The sequence below is a fragment of the Dendrobates tinctorius genome, unplaced genomic scaffold (genome assembly GCF_039654945.1).
Source record: "Dendrobates tinctorius isolate UK_male_01 unplaced genomic scaffold, ASM3965494v1 ptg000358l, whole genome shotgun sequence".
In the NCBI taxonomy this organism is placed as follows: domain Eukaryota; kingdom Metazoa; phylum Chordata; class Amphibia; order Anura; family Dendrobatidae; genus Dendrobates; species Dendrobates tinctorius.
In genome coordinates, this window is record NW_027362024.1 from 709,212 (window position 1) to 736,342 (window position 27,131).

The 27,131-nt window shown below is 46.8% G+C and overlaps 1 pseudogene; it reads right to left on the reverse strand.

The window, feature by feature from the left end:
• LOC141075508 (uncharacterized) lies at positions 1 to 26,649 on the reverse strand (annotated as a pseudogene).
• Positions 26,650 to 27,131: the final 482 nt, after the last annotated feature.

Here is a 27,131-nt window from a genome sequence, read left to right on the forward strand (position 1 = left end):
ACCCATTTAAGAAGATTTAATTTTGGTTAAAACTATTCCAACATTATGAACATAAAAAGTCTTCTCCCCTTTGTTATGTCTCTGATGTTTATTAACAGTTGATTTCCAAGTAAAATATTTCCCACATTAAGAAAATAAAAAAGGCTTCTCATCTGTGTGACTGCTCTGATGGCGATGAAGAAGCGCTTTCTGGTTAAAATGTTTCCCACATTCTGAACATGAAAATGGCTTCTCCCCTGTGTGAGTTCTCTGGTGCTTAACAACATTTGATTTATTGTTAAAGCATTTCCCACATTCTGAACATGAAAAAGGCTTCTCTCCTGTGTGAGTTATTTGGTGGATAACAAAATGTGATTTATGTACAAAACATTTCCCACATTCTGAACATGAATATAGTTTCTCCCCTGTGTGAGTTCTCTGGTGCTTAACACAATGTGATTTATTGTTAAAACATTTCCCACATTCTGAACATGAAAAAGCCTTCTCCCCTGTGTGAGTTCTCTTGTGGGTAACCAATTGTGATTTCTGTGCAAAAGATTTCCCACATTCTGAACAGGAAAAAGGCTTCTCCCGTGTGAGTTCTCTGGTGGGTAACAAAATTTGATTTCTGTGCAAAATATTTCCCACATTCTGAACAGGAAAAAGGCTTCTCCACTGTGTGAGTTCTCTGGTGCTTAACATAATCTGATTTCTTGTTAAAACATTTCCCACATTCTGAACATGAAAATGTCTTCTTTCCTTTAGGAGCAGTTTGCTTTTTAATGCCTCTTTTGTGACTTTGATTTTCCTTAATAGTCAGTAATGAATCAGAAGATGGGACCTGTTTCATAGGATCAGATGACAGATCTTTGCTGTGAATGGATGATATATCTGGAGTAATAGCTATCACTTCAGTTGTATCTTGTAGGATCTCAAGATCATCAGATTTAAAAATTGAAGATGTCAGCTGTCCCTCTGATCTCCTGCTACAGTCATCTGCGAAGATAAAAAAAAAAAAAATTTAAAATATTAAGTTTTATATTTTTGAACATTTCTACTTAAACTGTACATAAAAATGGCAACCTATGTAAAAAACTTTAATTATTTACCAAGACAATGACAGTTCACAGTCTAATAGAAAACCTTGTTGGATGAACCAGCAGTGTGTGGTGTTCAACTGTTTGTTCATTCTGCCTCCCAAATATCAAATAAAAAGAAACCAATCAATGTTATGTAGGTGAAAATAATACCAATTCTCATCTCACAAAAAACAAGTCCCCACTCAGGTCCATCATCTGTAAACACTATTAGTGGCTCAAAGGCTGTTGAAAAGCAACAAGGTTTCCATAAACCAATCCAGTTATATCCGCTTTCACTTCGGAGTCTTGCAATGTGCGCAAACAACATTTAGGATTAGAGTTGAGCAAAACGGGTCGAAAAATTTCAAAAGTCGCCGACTTTGGGCAAAGTCGGGTTTCATGAAACGAAACCCGACCCTAGGATGAGGTCGGCCACGAGGTCGGCGACTTGCGCGCCAAAGTCGCGTTTCAAAAGTTTGTTTTGCGCTCTTTTTCAGCCAATCAGGATCCACGGACACTGTGGGCAACGTGATGACATAGGCACGGGTCACCACCATCTTTCAGAAGGGCATGCAAGTGATTGGCTTGCTTTGGTGGGCGTCACAGGGGGTATAAAAGGGCGTGCACGCCGACCGCCATCTTACTTCTGCCGATCTCAGTATAGGGAGAGGTTGCTGCTGATTCTGTAGGGAGAGTGTTAGGCAGGGAAGAAAAAAAACTGCTTCTGCTGCTAGCGATTGTGCCTGTACAACACACCAGTCACTGTGTGTGCAGTGCAAGGGGAGGCTATATTGTGGTGTATCAGTGGTGTTGGTTGTTGGGCTGCCTTCTAAGGCTTCCTGACAGCTGGCGTTGCTGTTTACCCACTGCTCTGCAAACTGCTTTTTTAAAAGCAATCCCAATTTTTTTTTTTGTCCTGCTGAGGTACTGAGCTGCAAACTGCTTTTTTAAAAGCAATCCCAATTTGTTTTTTTTTGTCCTGCTGAGGTACTGAGCGTGCATTTTTTCACACCATACAGCGGTGTACGCTCCTCACACAGTACCGTGTAACGGCTGTTATCACAGCCACAGTGAAGCTATCTGTGTCACTCTGTGAGAATAAGTCGAGGACATGTTCCGTTCTTACAGACCTGTACTCTAGGGAGATTCCTACTCTGCCCAATTCTACATACACCTTGTAGTTTGTGATACACTAGCCAATTTCTGCCTGTGACATAGCACTCAGATATTCAGTGGGCCTCACACAATCCAAAAGTGTCCAGTGTCTGCAGAAATTCAAAATCTCACTTATCCTCTAGTCACTTTGGTCACAGCTGTGCCATCGAGCCTGTGACATAGCGCTCAGATATTCAGTGGGCCTCACACAATCCAAAAGTGTCCAGTGTCCACAAGTGTCTGCAGAAATTCAAAATCTCACTTATCCTCTAGTCACTTTGGTCACAGCTGTGCCATCGAGCCTGTCACATAGCGCTCAGATATTCAGTGGGCCTCACACAATCCAAAAGTGTCCAGTGTCCACAAGTGTCTGCAGAAATTCAAAATCTCACTTATCCTCTAGTCACTTTGGTCACAGCTGTGCCATCGAGCCTGTGACATAGCGCTCAGATATTCAGTGGGCCTCACACAATCCAAAAGTGTCCAGTGTCCACAAGTGTCTGCAGAAATTCAAAATCTCACTTATCCTCTAGTCACTTTGGTCACAGCTGTGCCATCGAGCCTGTCACATAGCGCTCAGATATTCAGTGGGCCTCACACAATCCAAAAGTGTCCAGTGTCCACTAGTGTGAGCAGAAATTCAAAATCTCCCGTCCTATAGACACCTTGTACCTTGTTTTACATTACTATATAGTTTGTTGGATTTTGTCTACATTTTTACCAAAAATGAGGAAGGCTGGTGGAAGAGGCTGTGGAATTGGGCGGGGGTTGGCAGCTGGTAATGATGGTGTTGGATCTGATGGTAGTGGCAAGAGCAAAATAGGACCAAATGCAGGTGTTGAGCCTGCGTCATCGTCTGGCTCCATAAGGCTTCGAAGGCTTAGTTTTCTAGGAGTTGGCAAACCGCTTTTAAAGCCAGAGCATCAGGAAAAAGTTTTGTCTTACATTGCTGACTCAGCCTCCAGCTCTATCGCCTCCTCTTCTTCAGTTGTAAAAAGTAAAAGCACTGAGTCGTCATTGGAGGCTCATGTTCATGAAACACACCTTTCCTTGTGTCCTTCACCCCAACCAAGATTGAAGGATGACGCAGGCCATACTACTGATTACTCGATGGAGCTGTTTTCACATACCATGCCTGGATTATCAAGTCAAATGGTGAATTACCCAGGCCAAGATGAATCTGACATGGAGTGCACTGATGCACAGCCGCTGATGGATGATTCTGCTGGTACATTCACTCAGAGCACTACATTGTCCTCGCAGTGTACAGAGCCAGATTCTGACCCTGATGAGACTCAGGTGCCCCTTCCCGCACACTATACCACCATACACGGTGACACAGAGGAAGGTGCACATGACATTGAAAAGGAGGTGATAGATGACCCAGTTGTTGACCCAGATTGGCATCCATTGGGGGAAGAGGGTGCTGCTTCCAATAGCTCAGATGAGGAGCATCCACAGCAGACATCGACATCGCAACAGCTGTTATCTGGCAGGCCCGGAGCACTCCAAAGACAGGTTCCAAAAATCAAAAGAGTTGCTGGACAGCTTGTCCAGAGGGTCAAAAGATCACAGCGTGCTAGGCCGCAAAATGTCTGCCAAAGTAGGAAGAGTGCAGTGTGGCACTTTTTTGAACAAAATCCTCATGATCAGGCCAAGGTTATCTGTAAGAAGTGCGCAAAGACCTTTAGCCGAGGGAAAAATCTGAAAAATTTGAATACCAGTTGCATGCTTAGACATTTAACCAGCATGCACTTGCAAGCGTGGACACACCAAACCTCAAGTGCCACATGTGCAACTGATCACAACGAAGGTAGTCAGCAACGCTACATTGTTTCCCCCACTGTAAGCCCACCGGTTAGCACAGCAGCAAATGTTGAGGTGTCGTTGCAAGGCCACAGCAGTCAGGGAATCCCACTGTTATATCAACGAAAGACTGATTCTAGGCCATCAGAAAGAACACCAACTCCATCACCATCATCAACCCTCTCTCAGTCCGCCCTGTCCACCGCTACTTCCACCATATGCAGCTCTCAAGTCCAGCTCACCCTCCCAGACACTATGAATAGGTCAAGAAAGTACTCAGTCTCTCATCCACGTACACTGGGTTTGAACGCCCACATTGCCAAACTAATCTCGTTTGAGATGATGCCCTTTCGGTTGGTGGAAAGCGCAGCTTTCCGCGAACTCATGGCCTATGCAGTACCACGCTATGACCTACCCAGTCGCCACTTCTTCTCTCGCAAAGCCATCCCAGCCCTCCACCATCATGTGAAAGACCGCATTGTCCATGCACTCAAGCAGTCAGTGAGCGGAAAGGTGCACCTCACAACTGATGCATGGTCCAGTCGGCATGGCCAGGGCCGTTACGTGTCCATCACTGCGCACTGGGTTAATGTGGTGGATGCAGGGTCCACAGGGGACAGCGGTGGTGGGACAGTGCTGCCTAGCCCACGGTATAGGAAACAGTTGGCTGTAGGCGTTCGACCCTCCTCCTCCAGAAGCGAAAACTCGTCCAGAGCGCAGTCGTACGAGCACTCCATCTGCAGCTGCCACTGTTGCACACGAGGTGTCCCCCTATCGAGCAGCTAGTGGAAAGCGTCAGCAGGCTGTGTTGCAGATGATGTGTTTGGGCGACAGACACACCGCCGAGGTGCTGGCCGAGTACTTTCAGCGACAAACTGAGTCATGGCTGGGCAGTGTACATCTTGAGGCAGGCAAGGTAGTTAGTGATAACGGCCGTAATTTTGTGGCAGCCATAGCCCTTTCAAAACTCAGCCACATACCTTGCTTGGCTCACACCTTGAACCTGGTGGTGCAGTGCTTCCTCAAAAATTATCCGGAGTTAACAGCCCTGCTCCAGAAGGTGCGAAGACTGTGCGCGCACATCCGCCGGTCGCCTGTACACTCCGTTCGTATGCAGAAGCTGCAGCGATTGCTCCACCTTCCCAACCACCGCCTCATTATCGACATTGCAACAAGGTGGAACTCCACCCTGCACATGGTGGAGCGGCTGTGCGAGCAGAGGCAGGCCATAATGCATTTGTGGGAGGATACACGGCCAGGCACTTTGAGAGCAGACATGGAGTTGACAGGTGTGCAGTGGTCGAAGCTGAAAGACCTCTGTAAAGTCCTTCAGTGTTTTGAGGAATGCACACGGCTGGTAAGCGCAGACGACGCCATCCTAAGCATGAGCATCCCACTTATGCGTCTGCTCATGCAAACTTTGACGCACCTTAAGGAGCAGGCTTCTGCAGCCAATGTTGATGAGGAGGAAGAGGAGGAGGGAATCCTTGATGACATTCAGCCATTGTCTGCTCAGGGACCTCTCCTGGACGAGGTGGAGGAAGAAGAGGAGGAGGAGGATGATGGGGATGATTACTTAGGGGAGGAGGATGCATCTCGTGGGGCAAGTGAAAATGTTGGCGTGGCAAGGTCTGGTACAGGGTTTGTGCATGACTGGAGGGATGTGGATTTGCCAGAAAGTGCTCCTCCAACCAGCACTCGCAGTGCATCATTGACACCGGGAACATTGGCCCACATGTCAGATTATGCCTTGCAGATCCTAAAAAGGGACCCCCCCATTGCCAAAATGATGAACGATGACGACTACTGGTTGGCCAGCATCCTGGATCCACGCTATAAAGGCAAATTACAAAACATCATGCCACAGGAGAACCTTGACCTAATATTGGCTAATAAACAAGCAACTCTGGTAAATCGGTTGCTTGAGGCATTCCCAGCACACAGCAGCGGTGATGGTTCTCACACGAGCCGTACGGGCCGGGGTCAGCTTGGCAGAGGTGTTCGTGGTGCACACAGCAGAAGTGGCGTTGGAGACAGGGGTTTCATGATAATGTTGTGGACTGATTTTTCAAGTACCGCTCACACAACTGGTAATACTGCATCGATGGAAAGTGACAGGAGACAGCAGTTGTCAACTATGGTTACAAACTACTTTTCCTCCCATATCGATGTTCTCCCACACAGGTCATTCCCCTTTGACTATTGGGCTGCTAAACTGGACACCTGGCCTGAATTGGCACAATATGCCTTACAGGAGCTCGCTTGCCCAGCTGCAAGTGTGCTATCGGAAAGAGTCTTCAGTGCAGCTGGATCAATCCTGACAGAAAAAAGGACCCGTCTGTCAACCCAAAATGTGGATGATCTAACCTTCATTAAAATGAACCACGCATGGGTTTCCAAGGATTTTGTCCCACCTTCCCCTGATGACACATAGGGTGACAGAAAAATGGCTTGCTTTGGTCCACCTATTCCTGGGTCTTGACCTATTTCACCTTTTGCATCAGCTGAATGTCCAACATCAACATATGCCACTTTCTAAAACTCCCTAACTGTGCTGCCTCCCCCCCATGGCCGGGGTCACCACCTAGCGCACGACACCGTGCGAGTGCCGTTGCCCTGGACAGGTGGGTAGGCCGAATCTTGGGCGCGGGCACTGGCACAGGGTCCCTCATAGTGCAATCAAGTGTCTCTGACGGTGGTGGTGCACACCCGCCGTCAGACACACCGCCGTACTATGAGGGGCCCAGTGCCAGTACCGACGCCCACGAGTGGGCCCCCCTTGCTTGGGCGGGGCCCCAGCATTTGCAATCTTTACCTCTCCCTGCTCCTCCGCTGTGTAGTCTGGGCCGTCAAATCCATACTGGGCCTGACACCGTTTGAGCCTGCCTCCTGATGTATAGACATATTTTGAATGTGTACGCTATCCATACATGTTATCTGGGGATACGGTACCCTTTCTAACCTTTGTGCAATCACGTGCAATCCATACTGGGCCTAACACCATCTGAGCCTGCCTCCTGATGTATAGACATATATTTTGAATGTGTACGCTATCCATACATGTTATCTGGGGATACGGTACCCTTTCTCACCTTTGTGCAATCACGTGCAATCCATACTGGGCCTAACACCGTCTGAGCCTGCCTCATGATGTATAGACAGATATTTTGAATGTGTACGCTATCCATACATGTTATCTGGGTATACGGTACCCTTTCTCACCTTTGTGCAATCAAGTGCAATCCATACTGGGCCTAACACCGTCTGAGCCTGCCTCCTGATGTATAGACATATATTTTGAATGTGTATGCTATCCATACATGTTATCTGGGGATACGGTACCCTTTCTCACCTTTGTGCAATCACGTGCAATCCATACTGGGCCTAACACCGTCTGAGCCTGCCTCATGATGTATAGACATATATTTTGAATGTGTACGCTATCCATACATGTTATCTGAGGATACGGTACCCTTTCTAACCTTTGTGCAATCCATACTGGGCCTAACACCGTCTGAGCCTGCCTCCTGATGTATAGACATATATTTTGAATGTGTACGCTATCCATATATGTTATCTGGGGATACGGTACCCTTTCTCACCTTTGTGCAATCACGTGCAATCCATACTGGGCCTAACACCGTCTGAGCCTGCCTCATGATGTATAGACATATATTTTGAATGTGTACGCTATCCATACATGTTATCTGAGGATACGGAACCCTTTCTCACCTTTGTGCAATCACGTGCAATCCATACTGGGCCTGACACCGTCTGAGCCTGCCTCCTGATGTATAGACATATATTTTGAATGTGTATGCTATCCATACATGTTATCTGGGGATACGGTACCCTTTCTCACCTTTGTGCAATCACGTGCAATCCATACTGGGCTTAACACCGTCTGAGCCTGCCTCCTGATGTATAGACATATCTTTTTAATGTGTATGCTATCCATACATGTTATCCGGGGATACGGTACCCTTTCTAACCTTTGTGCAATCACGTGCAATCCATACTGGGCCTAACACCGTCTGAGCCTGCCTCCTGATGTATAGACATATATTTTGAATGTGTACGCTATCCATACATGTTATCTGGGGATACGGTACCCTTTCTCACCTTTGTGCAATCACGTGCAATCCATACTGGGCCTAACACCGTCTGAGCCTGCCTCCTGATGTATAGACATATATTTTGAATGTGTACGCTATCCATACATGTTATCTGGGGATACGGTACCCTTTCTCACCTTTGTGCAATCACGTGCAATCCATACTGGGCCTAACACCGTCTGAGCCTGCCTCCTGATGTATAGACATATATTTTGAATGTGTACGCTATCCATACATGTTATCCGGGGATATGGTACCCTTTCTAACCTTTGTGCAATCACATGCAATCCATACTGGGCGTGAGAACGGCTGGCGAGCTGTTAAGCAAGCTACAGCACCTGTGGTTTGCACACGTAAGTTTTTCATTTTTTCAGGAATGACGGTTAGGCCTAATTCCGGAACTGCAGTTGACCTGCACTTACTGGGAAATCATTGTTCGCGGGTAATAATTGTAATCACAGATCCCCATCACTAACGTTGTTCAGCGGGTTATCTGCACCTGTAAGCGACAAACGCTGGCCTTTTCAGTGTAGCGCACATGCAGCCACGGACATGTAAGGGCATGACACACCAGTTATTGGCCAATCTCATGTGCCAGAGCCTCACGTGTCCCTCTAGTAAGCCGGACTTGGACCGCGGGGCATGACGGAGTCTCGTTCGTTAACGGAATTAAGCTTGCAATGTGTGCATCTGTTCTGTAGCTGGCATGGTTGAGGTTTCCCAGGTGGAGTCGAATTTAACTGTAGGCTCCACTCCTGGTGGTGCCCTTCTGGACATTCCTTTAAGGTTCAGCTTTGCAACCATACTGCCCACGTAAAACAAACACTTTGCCTTCATGAACACTGTTTGGAGGGTCATGACTCGTGGGAATAACGCCGCCCAATCAGTTAACCTGCTAGAGAGATCGTTCGTTGCTCCCAAGCATGACATCACACTCCCTAGGAAGAAGGTAATGCCACTGTGGCGACCGTACTCCTGGGGGCGACACAAGTGCACTGATGCCCAGCCACTGCTCGATGAATCTGCTGGTACATTGACCCAGACCACTACATTCCCCTCGCACGCTACACGGCCTGAATCTGACCCTGATGAAACTCAGGTTACCCTTCCCATATACAGTTCCATCTTACACGGTGACAAAGAGGAAGCTGAAGATGAAAGTGCAGGTTCGGCCCACCCGCCATCAGACACACCACCGTACTATCAGGGGCTCTGTGCCAGTGCCGTCGCCAACGAGTGGGCCCCCCCTGCTTGCTCAGGATCACAGCACTTGCAAAGTTGAAATACTGTGCAGTGAGATGGAAGATGGGGACGACGAGGAGTCCAGACAAGTACAGGGATTCCCTAGCGAGGAGACTTATTTGATTGTTTTCAATGTTGGGACAGCAATTTTTGGGAAGCACTATACTCTGGAGAATGATAGATGGGGCCCACCATACACTGGAACATTCCAAAGGTGGACATCAGACACTGGAGCAGCATTTACAGGGCCCATTATACACTAGAGCATTAGAAATGGGGCCCATTATGTTTGGAGCATTATTTGGGCCCATAAGACAGTGGAGCTTCATCCATGGGGACCAACATATACTGTAGCATTATGTGGAGCTCATCATATACTGTTTCAAACATTATATGGGACCAATGATTCTGTATGGAGAAATAGATGGGCCTCGTCATGAGATGTAAAAAGTGAAGTATTTTTCATTGTACTATATACCGCTATTTCTCTGCCGTATCGGAGCATGATGAGTTGTGGTATGTGTTAAAGGGGCGCTCTTTCTCCCAGGGCACATGAAAACCTGGAGCCAGCCCTCCCCCCACAACTGTAGCCAAATAACCCCCATTTTTCAGTGCATAACTTGTATTATGAAGTTAATTAAGGTTGACAAGCTTAAGTAAGAAGAATTGATGCTTTTGGCATTCAAATGGGCACTGTTGGTGTGTTTCCTGTACTCCTCACTGCCGACTTTTATTCCCCATTGACTTACATTGGGTTTCGTGTTTCGGGACGACCCCGACTTTTCCCTATCATCGGACGATCTTGCTCGACCCGACTTTTGGAAAAGTCGGGTTTCACGAAACGAAACGCGACCCTAAAAAAACAAAAGTCGCTCAACTCTATTTAGGATCCCTGTATTTAGTAATATTATAGTGAGAAGAATCCACTTAATTTGCGGTGTGTGTCTCCTGGAGCACAATCTGGGCACTATGTGGTGGGTAATAAAATGGAAAATGTGTAATTTTCACTCTCCAACATCCACTGCGTGTTAATTTGCAGAAAGTGGCTGTGGAGTCAAAATATTCACTCCTCCTAAGGATTATAACCCTCAGTGAATTAATTTATAAAATAGAATCACTTTATGGGGATTTCGATTGTTCTGGTTTTCTGTCATTTAGTTATGTTAGGTCTAGTGTTGAGCATTCCGATACTGCAAATATCGGGTATCGGCTGATATTCGCTTTATCGGAGTTCCGATATTTTTACACTATCGAATACCGGAATCGGAAGTTCCCATAATACATGAGCCAGTTGTGTTAGCCATGTTAACTAATGGCATGGCTGTGATTGACTGCTGAAATGATGTCATCATGATGCGCGGTTTGTGCGGGCCTGCCGGGGGTCTGTGCGGGCCTGCCGGGGGTTGTGTGTGTGTGCAGGCATCATCCGATGGGACTGCAAGTCCCATCGGGCTATGCCTGCTACAATGACAGTGATTGACACATTAGCCAATGATGAGACAGTAGTAGTCCCATCATCCGGCTAATGTGTTGAATGTAAAAAAAAAAAAAAACTATACATACTACATACATACAACATGCATACATACTACATTCATACATACTATATATACTACATTCATACAACATACATACTTACTACATATATACTACATTCATACAACATACATACATACTACATATATACACAACATTCATACAACATACATACTACATTCATACAACATACTACATATATACTACATTCATACATACTACATATATACACACAACATTCATACAACATACATACATACTACATTCATACAACATACATACTACATATATACTACATTCATACAACCATACATACTACATTCATACAACATACATACTACATAATACATACTTACTACATATATACTTCATTCATACAACATACAATACATACATATAGACATACAGTACATATAACATAGAGTACATACTCACCATCACTTGTCACTTTGATCCCCGAAGCCAGTGTCATCTGTAAAAAATATTAAAATAACAAACAACCAATATACTCTGTGATCCGCAGAAATTCACTAGTGTCCCACGACGATCTCCTGCAGTGCATCACTGAGAGGTTACTATAGTTCACTAGTCTCACTTTATGGCAAAAGCTGCGTGGGAACTTTCTCACACAGCAATGCCAAAAGTGAGACTAGGGACTATTTTTTTTACAGTGGCGGAGGAATGCCTACCTCCCGTCATTGTATTCCTGGAGCCCCTAGAGGGCAGTCGCATCAGCTGATGCTGCTGCTCTCCACGGGAGATCGTCGTGGGACACTCGTGGATTTCTGCGGACCAGGGAGCATATTGGTTGTTTGTTATTTTAATATTTTTTATAGATGACACTGGCTTCGGGGATCAAAGTGACAAGTGATGGTGAGTATGTACTCTGTTATACAGTTCACTGCGCACGGTAGACACAGGAACACTCAGGTCTTTGGAGATGGACTTGTAGCCTTGAGATTGCTCATGCTTCCTCACAATTTGGTTTCTCAAGTCCTCAGACAGTTCTTTGGTCTTCTTTCTTTTCTCCATGCTCAATGTACACACAAGGACACAGGACAGAGGTTGAGTCAACTTTAATCCATGTCAACTGGCTGCAAGTGTGATTTAGTTATTGCCAACACCTGTTAGGTGCCACAGGTAAGTTACAGGTGCTGTTAATTACACAAATTAGAGAAGCATCACATGATTTTTCGAACAGTGCCAATACTTTTGTCCACCCTCTTTTTTATGTTTGGTGTGGAATTATATCCAATTTGGCTTTAGGACAATTCTTTTTGTGTTTTTTCATTTAAGACAAATTAAATGAAGATAATAATATCAAAGAATTTGTGTTTGCAATCATTTTCAGGAAGAAACTGAGTATTATCTGACAGAATTGCAGGGGTGTCAATACTTTTGGCCACAACTGTATGTACTGTATGTCTATGTGAATGTATTGTATGAATGTATTGTATGTAGTATGTATGTTGTATGTATGTAGCATGTTGTATGAATGTAGTATATATGTAGTATGTATGCTTTTTTTTTTTTTTTTTACATTCAACACATTAGCCGGATGATGGGACTACTACTGTCCCATCATTGGCTAATGTGTCAATCACTATCATTGTAGCAGGCATCACCCGATGGGACTTGTAGTCCCATCGGACGATGCCTGCACACACACACAACCGACAGGCCCACACACACAACCTACAGGCCCGCACAGACGCCCGGCCGGCCCGTACAGACCCCCGGCAGGCCCGTACAGACCCCCTACAGGCCCACACAGACCCCCGGCAGGCCCGCACAGACCCCCGGCAGGCCCGCACAGACCTCCGGCAGGCCCGCACAGACCCCGCCTGCACACACACACACAGCCTCCGCCCACACTCTTCCCCCCTCCCGAACTGGATGTGCAAGGAAAGAAAGGGTTTATTTTCATTCCGATATTTGTGCCCCATTGACTTGCATGGGTTTCCGGTATCTGAATCGGCGATACCCGATATTTTTGGGGTATCGGTACGATCCAATCCGATCCTATATTTCCCGATATCGGAAGGTATCGCTCAACACTAGTTAGGGCTTCTGCATATGGTGTGTCCAATCTCATCTGGGATCTGTTCCTGCTGTCCAGCTGGAGTAATCTGCTCCCTACTTCAGCCAATTGGAAAGTACCACACCTTACTAAAGCGCAAAGCACATGGCCGGAATCTGCCAGATACAGCGCTGTTCTCCTCTGGTTGAGTCCTCTGTGCTCAGCTTGCGGCTTGTGTATTTGTTTCCTGCTGTGACCGTGGCCCGTTTACTGACTACTCTTGTGTCTTCTGATTCTGTATTCTGTCCTTCTGGTTCTAACCCAGCTATCTGACTATTCTTCTTGCCATCTAACAGCACAGAATAGCAGGTAACACCATGGTCCAAGCCTAGGGGTCCCAGTGTAAGTCCAGATTCATGTAATGGTATTAAAGGGCGATGAGCAAGGCAATCCTTGGGATATGGAAAGCAGAGAAGATAGAGCCAAGCATGTTCATGGTGGACTTCTTTTGAGCTGCCAGGTGACCATGAACAGTGCTCCCAATACATTGTGTCTGCAAACTATTCCAGCTAGATCTTCATTCAAATAGCTAAATGGCGCTCCTTCCCTTCTGAACACTGCCATGTGCCCAGACAGTAGTGTACAATCGTATGTAGGGTATAGTGCGAAGCTGGAAAATAATTTGTAAGATCCAGTTGTTTTCTATTATCCTTTGTGAAGAATTTATCACCACATAAAGTGACACACGTCAGATATTAACCCCTTCACCCCCAAGGGTGGTTTGCACGTTCATGACCGGGCCAATTTTTACAATTCTGACCACTGTCCCTTTATGAGGTTATAACTCTGGAACGCTTCAACGGATCTAGGCGATTCTGAGATTGTTTTCTCGTGACATATTGTACTTCACTTTAGTGGTAAAAAATTTTCGCTATAACTTGCGTTTATTTATGAAAAAAACAAATATGGCAAAAATTTTGAAAATTTTGCAATTTTCAAACTTTGAATTTGTATGCCCTTAAAACAGAGAAATATGTGACACAAAATAGTTACTAAATAACATTTCCCACATGTCTACTTTACACCAGCACAATTTGGGAAACAACATTTTTTTTTGTTAGGAAGTTATAAGGGTTAAAATTTGACAAGCGATTTCTAATTTTTACAACAAAACTTACAAAACCATTTTTTCTAGGGACCACCTCACATTTGAAGTCACTTTGAGGGGTCTATATGGCAGAAAATACCCAAAAGTGACACCATTCTAAAAACTGCACCCCTGAAGCTACTCAAAACTACATTCAAGAAGATTATTAACCCTTCAGGTGCTTCACAGGAGCAGAAGCAACGTGGAAGGAAAAAATGAACATTTAACTTTTTAGTCACAAAAATAATATTTTAGCAACAATTTTTTTATTTTCCCAAGGGTAACAGGAGAAATTGGACCCCAAAAGTTGTTGTCAAATTTGTCCTGAGTACGCTGATACCCAATATATGGGGGGGAACCACTGTTTGGGCACAAGGCAGGGCTCAGAAGGGAAGGAGCCCCGTTTGACTTTTTCAACCTAAAATTGGCTGGAATTGAGATCGGACGCCATGTCGCGTTTGACGAGTGTCTGATGTGCCTAAACAGTGGAAACCCCCCACAAGTGACCCCATTTTGGAAACTAGACCCCCTAAGGAACTTATCTAGATGTGTGGTGACCACTTTGAACCCCCAAGGGCTTCACAGAAGTTTATAACACCCAGGCGTGAAAATAAAAAATCATTTTTTCCACAAACATGATCATTTAGTCCCCAATATTTTGTTTTCCCAAGGGTAACAGGAGAAATTGGACCCCAAAAGTTGTTGTCAAATTTGTCCTGAGTACGCTGATACCCAATATATGGGGGGAACCACTGTTTGGGCACAAGGCAGGGCTCAGAAGGGAAGGAGCCCCGTTTGACTTTTTCAACCTAAAATTGGCTGGAATTGAGATCGGACGCCATGTCGCGTTTGACGAGTGTCTGATGTGCCTAAACAGTGGAAACCCCCCACAAGTGACCCCATTTTGGAAACTAGACCCCCTAAGGAACTTATCTAGATGTGTGGTGACCACTTTGAACCCCCAAGGGCTTCACAGAAGTTTATAACACCCGGGAGTGAAAATAAAAAATCATATTTTTTTCCACAAACATGATCATTTAGTCCCCAATATTTTGTTTTCCCAAGGGTAACAGCAGAAATTGGACCCCAAAGGTTCTTGTCAAATTTGTCCTGAGTACGCTGATACCCAATATGTGGGGATGAACCACTGTTTGGGCACATGGCAGGGCTCAGAAGGGAAGGAGCCCCGTTTGACTTTTTCAACCTAAAATTGGCTGGAATTGAGATCGGACGCCATGTCGCGTTTGACAAGCGTCTGATGTGCCTAAACAGTGGAAACCCCCCACAAGTGGCCCCCTTTTGGAAACTAGACCCCCTAAGGAACTTATCTAGATGTGTGGTGACCACTTTGAACCCCCAAGGGCTTCACAGAAGTTTATAACACCCGGGCGTGAAAATAAAAAATCATATTTTTTCCACAAACATGATCATTTAGTCCCCAATATTTTGTTTTCCCAAGGGTAACAGGAGAAATTGGACCCCAAAGGTTGTTGTCAAATTTGTCCTGAGTACGCTGATACCCAATATGTGTGGGGGAACCACTGTTTAGGCACATGGCAGGGCTCAGAAGGGAAGGAGCCCCGTTTGACTTTTTCAACCTAAAATTGGCTGGAATTGAGATCGGACGCCATGTCACGTTTGACGAGCGTCTGATGTGCCTAAACAGTGGAAACCCCCCACAAGTGACCCCATTTTGGAAACTAGACCCCCTAAGGAACTTATCTAGATGTGTGGTGAGCACTTTGAACCCCCAAGGGCTTCACAGAAGTTTATAACACCCGGGCGTGAAAATATAAAATCCTGTTTTGTTCCCACATAAATGATCATTTAGTCCCCAATTTTTAATTTTCCCAAGAGTAACAGGAGAAATTGGACCCCAAAAGTTGTTGTTCAATTTGTCCTGAGTACCCTGATACCCCACATGTGGGAGAAAACTACTGTTTGGGCACACGTCAGGGCTCGAAATGGAAGTAATGACGTTTTGGAAAGCAGACTTTGATTGAATGGTCTGCGGGCGTCATGTTCCATTTGCAGAGCCCTTGATGTTCCTAAACAGTAGAAACCCCCAATAAGTGACCCCATTTTGGAAACTAGACCCCCTAAGGAACTTATCTAGACGTGTGGTGAGCACTTTGAACCCCCAAGTGTTTCACTAAAGATTATAATGCCCAGGCGTGAAAATATAAAATCCTGTTTTGTTCCCACATAAATGATCATTTAGTCCCCAATTTTTAAATTTTCCCAAGAGTAACAGGAGAAATTGGACCCCAAAAGTTGTTGTCCAATTTGTCCTGAGTACCCTGATACCCCACATGTGGGAGAAAACTACTGTTTGGGCACACGTCAGGGCTCGAAAGGGAAGTAATGACGTTTTGGAAAGCAGACTTTGATGGAATGGTCTGTGGGCGTCATGTTCCATTTGCAGAGCCCTTGATGTTCCTAAACAGTAGAAACCCCCCATAAGTGACCCCATTTTGGAAACTAGACCCCCTAAGGAACTTATCTAGATGTGTGGTGAGCACTTTGAACCCCCAAGTGTTTCACTAAAGATTATAATGCCCAGGCGTGAAAATATAAAATCCTGTTTTGTTCCCACATAAATGATCATTTAGTCCCCAATTTTTAATTTTTCCAAGAGTAACAGGAGAAATTGGACCCCAAAAGTCGTTGTCCAATTTGTCCTGGGTACTCTGGTACCCCACATGTGGGAAAAAACTGTTTAGGCACACGTTGGGGCTCGAAAGGGAAGTAGTGTTGTTTTGGAATGCAGACTTTGATGGTCTGCTGGCGTCATGTTCCATTTGCAGAGTCCCTGATGTGCCTAAACAGGAAAAAAACCCACATATGACATCATTTTGGATACTAGACCCCCAATGAACAAATCTAGATGTGCCCCCAACTAATCTAATGTAAATTAGTAGTGCATGGAGGTGTGGTACAATTTGAAGCAATCCTTCATGCACAGGCCAGGTTTTTCGGGGCAGGTGTCGCACTGGTAAGTGGTGTCCCTGCGTATTCCTTTTTTGTAACACACTCGACACCTTTTTTGCGGCTTACCTTTTCTTGGGGTTGGCGGGACCACCCCCGGAAAATGCTGACCTGGGACAATACGAGCACCTTCAGTTCCTGAAGTACTGGGGCCCGCTCCTTCCTGAGCGCCAAACATCATGGCCTTAACCACTACCTCCTGGAAATGAAGGTACGCCGTATCGCTGGGGCATGCACATTGTGACAGCAGGAATGCGTTGAGCATTGCCATTTGGACGATGTGCACGGCCAGCTTTTTGTACCACACCTTGGCCTTCCTCAATGCATTGTACGGTTGGAGGAGTTGATCGGAGAGATCAACTCCCCCCATTTTTTTGTTGTACCCCACTACACATGTCGGTTTGAGGACCTGTGTAGAGGTACCCCGTACAGTGCAGAGGGTACTGCCATCACCGTGTATGGTGGTCAAGAGATGGACATCTCTCTTGTCCTTGTACTTGACCACCAGCAGGTGGTCGCTACATTGGGCTCTGCTCTCACCTTTTCGGAGCATCTGCCCAAGTAGCGTCTTCAGGAGGCCTCTCTGATTTTTGCGGACAGTACCGCAGGCTGCGGTACGTCGCTCAGAGAGGGATTTGTAGAGTGGGATGCTGGTATAAAAGTTATCAGTGTAGAGGTGATAACCTTTATCCAGCAGTGGGTGCACCAAATCCCACACAATTTTCCCACTCACTCCCAGGAAAGGAGGACACTCAGGGGGTTCAATCCGGGTGTCCTTCCCTTCGTAAACTCTAAACTTGTGGGTGTACCCTGAGGTACTCTCACACAACTTATAGAGTTTGATTCCGTACCTGGCCCTCTTACTGGGCAGGTATTGACGGAATCGCAGCCTTCCCTTGAAGTGAACCAAGGACTCATCCACGCAGATGTCCCTTTGGGGCACGTACACTTCAGCAAACTTTTTGTTGAAGTGTTCGATGACCGGCCGAACTTTGAACAGACGGTCAAAGTTGGGGTCATCTTGTGCGGGACACGCTGCATTATCAGTATAATGCAGAAACTTGTGGATGGCCTCAAAACGCGTCCGGGCCATGACCATTCGGAACACTGGAGTGTTGTATAAAATATCAACACTCCAATATTGCCGAATTTCCGGTTTCTTCAGTATCCCCATATGGAGGACCAGGCCCCAAAACTGCGTCATTTCAACTGCGTCTACAGGAGACCAGTTTGAAAATGTTGAACGCGGGTTTTGCTCCAAAAATTGACGAGCGTACAAATTAGTTTGCTCCACCATGAGGTTAACAAAATCCTCAGAGAAAAAGACTTTGAAAAAGTCAATTTCTGTGAGGCCGGTGGTGTCAAACTTGATTCCTGATTCTGCCACAAAATCAGGAATCAGTGGCTCGTAATTTTCGGGGGGCGAGGTCCATACGGGGAGCACTGGGTCAGCTGCGGGCATGGTGGGCGCTGCCTCATCTTCTGTCCTGGAGCGTCTGCGTGGCGGTTCCGCAGGACCCGAGGAGGAAGATGAGGAGGGAGAAGAGGAAGAAGAAGAGGATGAAGAATCCGAAAAATAAAGAAAAGTCGGATCGTCATCCAAATCGCTATCAGTTTCGGAGGCAAGTAAAGCATATGCCTCCTCCACTGAATAGCGCTGTTGGGATGAATTTGATGACATTTTTGTGTAAATATGGTGCTTGGGTGTACAGTTTATTGAAAACTGTATGTGTACGTGAGGGGGGGGGGGGAGTGATTGGTGTAAACTTTCTGTAAAGAAAAAGCTGTGGAAAAAAGTATAAAACAGCAGGCCCTAGCTGATAAGTGTCACTTATCAAAACTAGGCTGCTGGATGTGCGCACGGGGTGGCGCAAGGGGGGGGTGGAAAAAAAAAAAAAAAGGAAAACGGCAAACTCTGATAAGTGAACTGTGTCACTTATCCAAGTTTTGCAGCTGCGGGATGTGTGTACGGAGGGGCTAAGGAAAAAAAAGCGAGCTCAAGTGTTGATCGGTGAACTGCGTCACCAATCAACGCTCGGCGGCTGCGCACGGAGGTGGCGCAAAAGTGGGGTGGAGGGGGGTAAAAGTAGGGGGAAGGGGGATGGGGGGATTGGGGTGGAAGAAGAGAGATTGGGCAGGGATCAACAGTTAGGGTTGTAGTTAGGTGGCACAAAGGGGGGTGAAAAAAATGAAAAGCGGCAGGCACAAGCTTGGATAAGTGACGTGTGTCACTTATCCAACTTTTGCGGCTGCGGGATGTGTGTACGGAAGTGGCGCAAAAGGGGCTAAGGAAAAAAAAACGAGCTCAAGTGTTGATCGGTGAACCTCGTCACCAATCAACGCTCGGCAGCTGCGCACGGAGGTGGCGCAAAAGTGGGGTGGAGGGGGGTAAAAATAGGGGGAAGGGGGATGGGGGGATTGGGGTGGATGAAGATAGATTGGGCAGGGATCAACAGTTAGGGTTGTAGTTAGGTGGCACAAAGGGGGGTGAAAAAAATGAAAAACGGCAGGCACAAGCTTGGATAAGTGACGTGTGTCACTTATCCAACTTTTGCGGCTGCGGAATGTGTGAACGGAAGTGGCGCAAAGGGGGCTAAGGAAAAAAAAGCGAGCGCGAGTGTTGATCGGTGAACTGCGTCACCGATCAACGCTTGCCGGCTGCGCACGGAGGTGACGCAAAAGTGGGGTGGAGGGGGGTAAAAGGGGGGTAAGAGGGGGGGTGGAGGGGGGATGAAGATAGATTGGGGGGGTGAAGATAGATTGGGCAGGGGATCAGGGATCAATTAACACTTACAATTGTAGTTTTCTTTCTTCTTCTTCTTCTTTCTTCTGCAGGGATTGTGATGCTACAAGCTGTGGCACCACAATACCCAGCACAGGAGCTCTTGCTGCGTCCGACTTCTCTGCAGGAATCCTCAGCTAGAGTGAGGACCCCTGCAGACAGGTCAGACAGGTCAGAGGCAGGTCAGGGGGCAGGTCACAGAGCGGTCACATCGCTGCTGTGACCTGTCATTGGTGGGATCGAATGATTACATCGATCCCACCAATCCCTGATCTGCCTGGTGACCATGGCAACTGCCTAGAATCGGAGCTCACAGCTCCGATTACTAGGCAGGTCATGCCCAGGTCACCAGCAGGGCACAGAGCGGTCACATGGTGACCGCAGCTGTGCCCTGTGGTTGGCGCGATCGCCGATCTAATCGATCGCGCCAGCCAACTCCTGCAGGCCCTACTGGGCCTGCATCAGGCTCCAGCATGATCGGTGCTAATATAGCACCGATCCTGGCCGGTACTGGCAGGGCACAGCGGCGATATAGCGCCGCTGTGCACTGCGATTGGCGCGATCGATCAGATCGGCGATCGCGCCAATCCGGGTGCTTTTTGCCGGTGCCTGGCGTTGCCAGGCACCGGCTCTAGGATCGAGTACATCGGTACTCGATCCCCGCCTAGGACATCATTGTTTCAGCCAAGCTGATTGGCTGAAACAATGAGAAACGCTGCGATTGGCTGTTCAGAATTGAACAGCCAATCACAGCGCTCTGGATGCCGGGGGGGCGGGATCGCAGCCCGGGATGCCGACGCCATCTTTTCTAAGGTGAGATGGCGTCGGAATTTTAATGCGATCACCGCGACTTTAGTCGCGGTATCGCATTAAAGGGCCCGACGTACTATCCCGTCCCCGGTCATACGGGCCCGGGTACCGTGGACGGGATAGTACGTCGGATGGCAGGAAGGGGTTAATAATGGGGCCTGATTAGGAACTACTGAAATGATCAAACTCCACAGTCTCCATCAGTACTAAATGAGTAACTAGTGGTGAAACCTCTCTGGTGTAATTAGAGTATGGGTCTCGGAGACTTCACAATCTATACTATCCTAAGCTCCAATATTTTCTGTCAGATGAGTTTCAAGAAGAAATATTAGGCATTTAAAGAGAACTGTGTATAAGGCCGGTTTCACACGTCCTGATATTTCCGGTACCGGAGATGTCCATGTGTGTAATACTTGTGGCACATGTGTGACAACCGTGTGCCGCCCTAGTGCAGCATCAGTACCACAAGGACGGCCGACAGGGAAGAAGCGCTACAGTAAGCGCTGTTCCCCGGCAGCGGGTGCTGAAGACGCTCACATCATTCTCCCCTGCTCTGCCGGCGGGGAGAATAATGATAGTTATATTAAAGTAAGAATGATGACTATTACTCCCATCAACCTACACCTGATGCTAAGAACAATGACAGCAGGAGCAGATGATGGGAGTATTCCTCACCCGCCGCCTGCGCTATAACTAAATAAAGGAATGAAAAAACGGCGTGCGTTCCCTTTTATTTTCTATAACCAGTCCGGAAAAACTCACAACTGGGGGCTGCAACCCTCATCTGTCAGCTTTGGCAAGGCTGGTTTTCAAGAATAGAGGGGTCCAAACAGTTTTTTTAATTAATTAAATAATTTAAAAAAACGGCGTGAGTTCCCCTCCATTTTTGACAACCAGCCTTGCTAAAGCTGACAACTGGGGGCTAGTATTCTCAGGCTTGTAAGGGGCCATAGATATTGACCCCCCAGCCTAAAAATAGCAGCCTGCAGCTGCCCAGAAAAGGAAAATCTATTAAATGCGCCTATTCTGGTGCTTTGCCCGGCTCTTCCCACTTGCCCTGTAGTGATGGCAAGTGGGCTTCATATTTGTGGGGTTGTATTGTCAGGTGACATCAAGCCCACGGCTTAGTAATGGAGAGTAAGACACCTATCCATTACTAATCCTATAGATATATGGTAAATAAATCACAGCCAGAATAAAGTCTTTTATTAGAGATAAAACAAAACACAGGGTAAGTAGGAAGAGCCGGGCAAAGTGTCGGAATTTCTAGGTTTTCTGGGCAGCTGCGGGCTGGTTATTGTTTAATCTGTATTTGTAGTTTTCAGTTAATGAGATTCTTGTGCTTCGGGGTGGGATTGTGGGAGTGGCTGTGGGTTGGGCTGTGGGAGGGGCCTTATGTGGTGCTCTGCTTTTATATTCATCTGTATTGGCTTATGACACTGACCCTTCAGTGACCTGCCCCCTATTTTACATAAAAAATTACATCCAGAAAAATGTCACCGGCGATGGTGGCGCCTGCGCAGTACCATCTATAAGTAAGAGATAGATGCTACTGGCCAGGCGCCGCCAGTGTCATTTGTAATTTCTTTTTTCTAAGCCTCACAATAGCCACAATATTATAGGCATAATCACCAATAATATCAACACTATTATATGCATTATGTAATAATGTGGGCAGGTCAGTGAGGGGTCAGCGACCTGTCATAAGCCAATACAGATGCATATGTAAACAGACCATCATATAAAGCTCCGCCCACAGCCCCGCCCCAGAGCACGAGAATCTCATTAACTGAAGACTACAAATACAGATTAAACATAAACCACAAGACGGATTTCATCACCAGGTATCACTGTAATCAGTATAACGACGCTGACCTGACAGTGTCTGTAGGTTACTGTGCACAATCCGGCTGACAGGATCCCTTTAAATTTAGATCTTAGGCATTTGGAAGAGGCAATGGAGAGATTTTTTTCAAGACTATCAGGGAGTTACAGACTCACATTAGGCAGGAAGGCCGATCCCACCACAATCAAACTATCATACAGAATGAACAGGTTATAAAAAAAAGACACAGAATAAAAAAATATGTTACATCCCCAACAACGTATGTACAAGGGGAGAACACTAAACGAGTTGCACTCATTTATGGTGGACCATTGCAGCCACTATGAGTCCTGACCGGAGGAGTAGAGAAAGTATTAGCGCCCCCATTTCAGGAGAGATTGTGCAGTTATCTGAAATCCTTAGGATGGAAAACATATTGGAATTCATGACGTTTAGTAAATCTATGACACCAGGGCTGGAGCCAACACATCTCCTGCAGGCGGGAATAAATGTATATTACAGCCATCAGCCACACACAGCTTAGAGATCTATCATGGCACAGGTGGAATGTTTGTCCTGGAGATTATCACAATCCTCCTTGAAATTACTGTATTTTTTGGACCATAAGACGCACCTAGGTTTTAGAGAATGAAATTAGGAAAAAAAATTGAAGCAAAAAATGTGGTCAATTCTGTACTTAATATCCCCTATCCTGGTATATATGGTCCCCTCATACCCATTCTGATACACATGGCCCACTCATCTCTATCCTGGTATGCATGGCCTCATCCCAATCCTGGTATGCAGGGTCCCCATCTTGTCCTGGTATGCATGATCCCATCCCTATCCTGGTATGCAGAGCTCCCATCTTGTCCTGGTATGCATGGTCCCATCCCTATCCTTGTATGCAGGGTCCCCATCTCGTTCTAGTATGCATGGTCCCATCCCTATCCTTGTATGCAGGGTCCCCATCTCGTTCTAGTATGCATGGTCCCATCCCAATCCTGGTATGCAGGGTCCCCATCTTGTCCTAGTAGGCATGGCCCCATCTCATCCTGGTATGCAGGGCCCCATCTCATCCTAGTATGCATGGCACCTCATCGCTATCCTGGTATGCATGGCCCCATCATCCCTATCCTGGAAAGCATGGCCCCAACCTTATCCTGGTATGCATGGACCCCATCTCGTCCTGGTATTCAGTGACTTATTTCGTCCTGGTATGTAGGGCCCCATCCTTATAAGAAGCCCCCACCCCCATTCCTATCCTGGTGTGCATGGCCCATCACAAAACATTAAAAAAAAACCAAACCATTACGCTTACCTCTGGTGCCAGCATCTGCTATTTGCTTGTAAGCAGCGCTGAGAACAGTGAGCATTCATGAATATTCATTTCTCTTAAGTAGCGGCACACGTGACCGCCGGTAGCAGCAGGAAGCCGGTGGCTGACACTGCGCGCTACTGAAGAGCAATGAATACTCACTGCCCTTTGCGTGCACGTCCCTGCCATGCGCTGCTTACAAGCATATAGCAGTTGCTGGCACCGGAGCAGGACGCTGCGAGGGAGCGCGGGGTAAGTGTAATGATTTGTTTTTTAATGTTTTCTGATGGGACCATGCATACCAGGATGGGGACGGGGGTGGGGGCCAATTATAAGGATGGGGCCATGCATACCAGGACCGGGGTTAGGGGCTAATCATCTCAAGATACTATTATTAAAGAGAAATGAATATTCATTGCCCTCCAAGCCCATGGGCGTGTAATGCAGTGAATATTCATTTCTCTTTAGCAGCGGGAACAAGATTTAGCCGCAGTCACCGGCTCCAGCCTCCTGTGACCCGCTGCTCCGCTGATGCAGTTCCCTCACCTCCACACCAAAGCCAGAGCCGGTACATCCGGACTATAAGACGCACCCCCCATTTTCCTCCACATTTTTGAAGGATAAAAGTGTGTCTTATAGTCCGAAAAATACGGTAGTTTTAATACAAATTGGAAAGTCAGGATAAAGGGAAACTCTGCTGTTATTGTACAGAAATTCACACTTGGCCTCACTGCACATTTACTGTTGTGGATCATAAAAGAGATGTTTGGCCAGAAAGACTGGACCTGGTCTTGTAGGGACCATGAGACATTCAGCAGCACAGAAGGGAGAGAAGATTCATCCGATAAGATCTCAGGGATCTAGGAAGCCAACAGCATCATTACCCTCCGCTTTCTCTTACAGGCCCAGCATAAGATTTTTCTACAAGTGATTTTCTATCTTGTCAGCACATTCTACGTACGCTGTCATTTGGATTTAGTTACAGATCTGGGCAGGGAACAGTCAGCGTCTCCTAATCCCAGGGGGTAGGTGGATCTACCAGGTTGTAAGTTCTATAGAAAAGGGATTTCAATGTCCAAAATCAATGAACAGTTTTGGGTGGAGGAGAATGTTGTGGTACTAGAGGCAAAATGGTGATCATGGTAATACGGCCGGACTACACCACCGATAAAGCAACCACAGCCGGTGACTGAAAGGAATCTGTGACTTCTCTACATTCAGTGGTTACTACTCACCTGGGTAGTCATATGTGGGAATCTCCTCTTTACACCGCTCATCATCTCTTACATATGTCTCTGTAGTATTAATATGGGTCAGATCTTCACCCTGAAACAAATATTGTAAAAGTCACCGACAGATGGAGAAGTCCCATCTATGATCAGCTCTAATCCTGCCATCTCCACCGTTCTCATTACACAGGTATAAAACATATAACACTGGTGGATAAAACAAGACTGAGCACAAGACCTTCACAGCCGTCTACACATCATAGGGGAGATCTCCTGACACCTTCTCTCCATCTACCTGATGATCCTGAGGAGCACTGGGATCCTCTTGTTTACAGTCCTGTGGAAGAAGAGGACGGGGACATCTCTCTGGTGTTGTCCTCTTACTGGATAGATCTGGAGGAAACACATACAGGGACTGAATTCATTCTCTACATACAGATAATTATAGGCCGTGTGTATTTAGTCCTGTCTATTACCTGGAGATGTGAGGCGCTGGGGAACCTCCATTATGACGTTCTTGTACAGATCGCTGTGTCCTTCTAAATACTCCCACTCCTCCATGGAGAAATAGACAGCGACCTCCTGACACCTTATAGGAACCTGACACATACAATGATACCGTCATCCCCCGATCCCTTCATAGTGTTTCTGTATAATGTCCAGGCATTCCCAGCAGTGTCACCTCTCCAGTCAGCAGCTCAAACATCTTGTAGATGAGTTCTAGGATCTTCTGGTCATTGATATCCTCACGGATTAGGGGGTGAGGTGGAGGCCCCGTGATTGGGCTCAGGGGTCTTCCAGATCCCTCAGACACAGGGTCCTGACAGCGATCACTAGAGGTCTTCTTCACCACTGTGTAATCCTGGTTATGGAGAGACACATTAATAAATCTCACTACAGACATTTCCAGAGTCCTCACCTCTCCAGTTCTGTCCATATGTTATTCCCATAGATAAGAATGATAGAATGTGACGTCATCAGAATCTCTCACCTCTCCAGTGAGACGGAAGAGGATCTCTAGGGTGAGGTGTAACATTCTCTCCGCCATCTTGTCTCTGTCCATACCCATCCTTGATGGGTAAATCAAGAATATTTTCTTTTGTAGAAGATCTTCACTGAGAGGATCCGATATTGTAGAGACCTGAATGAGAAGAAGATGATGCGATGTAACACTGTGCTTGAGAGCGGGCCCACCTGGAGCTACTGTCAGGGCTGGCGTTTGTACTTCACATGTATCAGAGTGCAGGGAGTGAGTCATGTAACCACTCTTCTGCAGTTTGTGGAGGAGAGGGGGAAGGAAGGTTACCCACCCAATCCAGGATGAGCGCGCTCTCCTTCAAAGCTCCCTGCTGCAGAGAAGTCATCAGCCCCAAAAGCCTGGACGCAGCGGGGCTTGCTCTGCCTCTGACTGTGAGCTGAGCTCACTGTCTGCACTCTTCTGCTTCTGTCTGGAAGGAGCCTGACAGCCAAGGAGGCTAGGAGCAGCACCGAGGACCAGGGACACACTGGACACAGCATGAGGACTGATGAGTGTCTTGGCACATGTCATTTACTATTTGATATGTCTAATCTGTTGGTCGAATATATACATACAGATATATAAAGCAATGAAGGTTCTTAAAGGGGTTGTCCACTACTTTAAATTAACCCCCCAATGTATCCCCCTGGCGCCCCTAATGAATTTTGTAAATACCTCATGTTGCCTATACTGCCTGTGAGCGTCGCTATCGCTGGCCGCTCACAGGCAGCACATGACCCCTGGCTGCAGCCGGCTCTTGCTTCCGCTGACGTCCCGACAAGTGCTGGCAGCAGCCGGGGGTCCATCTTCCTCCTTCCGCGCTGGCTGCCAGGCTGTGGGAGCGATTATCCCCCCGCATCACACCCGGCATCCACCAAGCGCCCATTCATTGAGAAAGCGCGCAGTGGATGCTGGGTGGATGCTGGGTGTGACCCCGGGGGTAACCCCGCCCACAACCCAGCAGCCACTGCGGGGACCCAGCGCTGAGTCACGCCTCACTTGTGACATCAGCGCTGGGTTACGTGCTGCCTGTGAGCGGCCAGCGATAACACCGCACACAGGCAGTATAGGCAACATGAGGT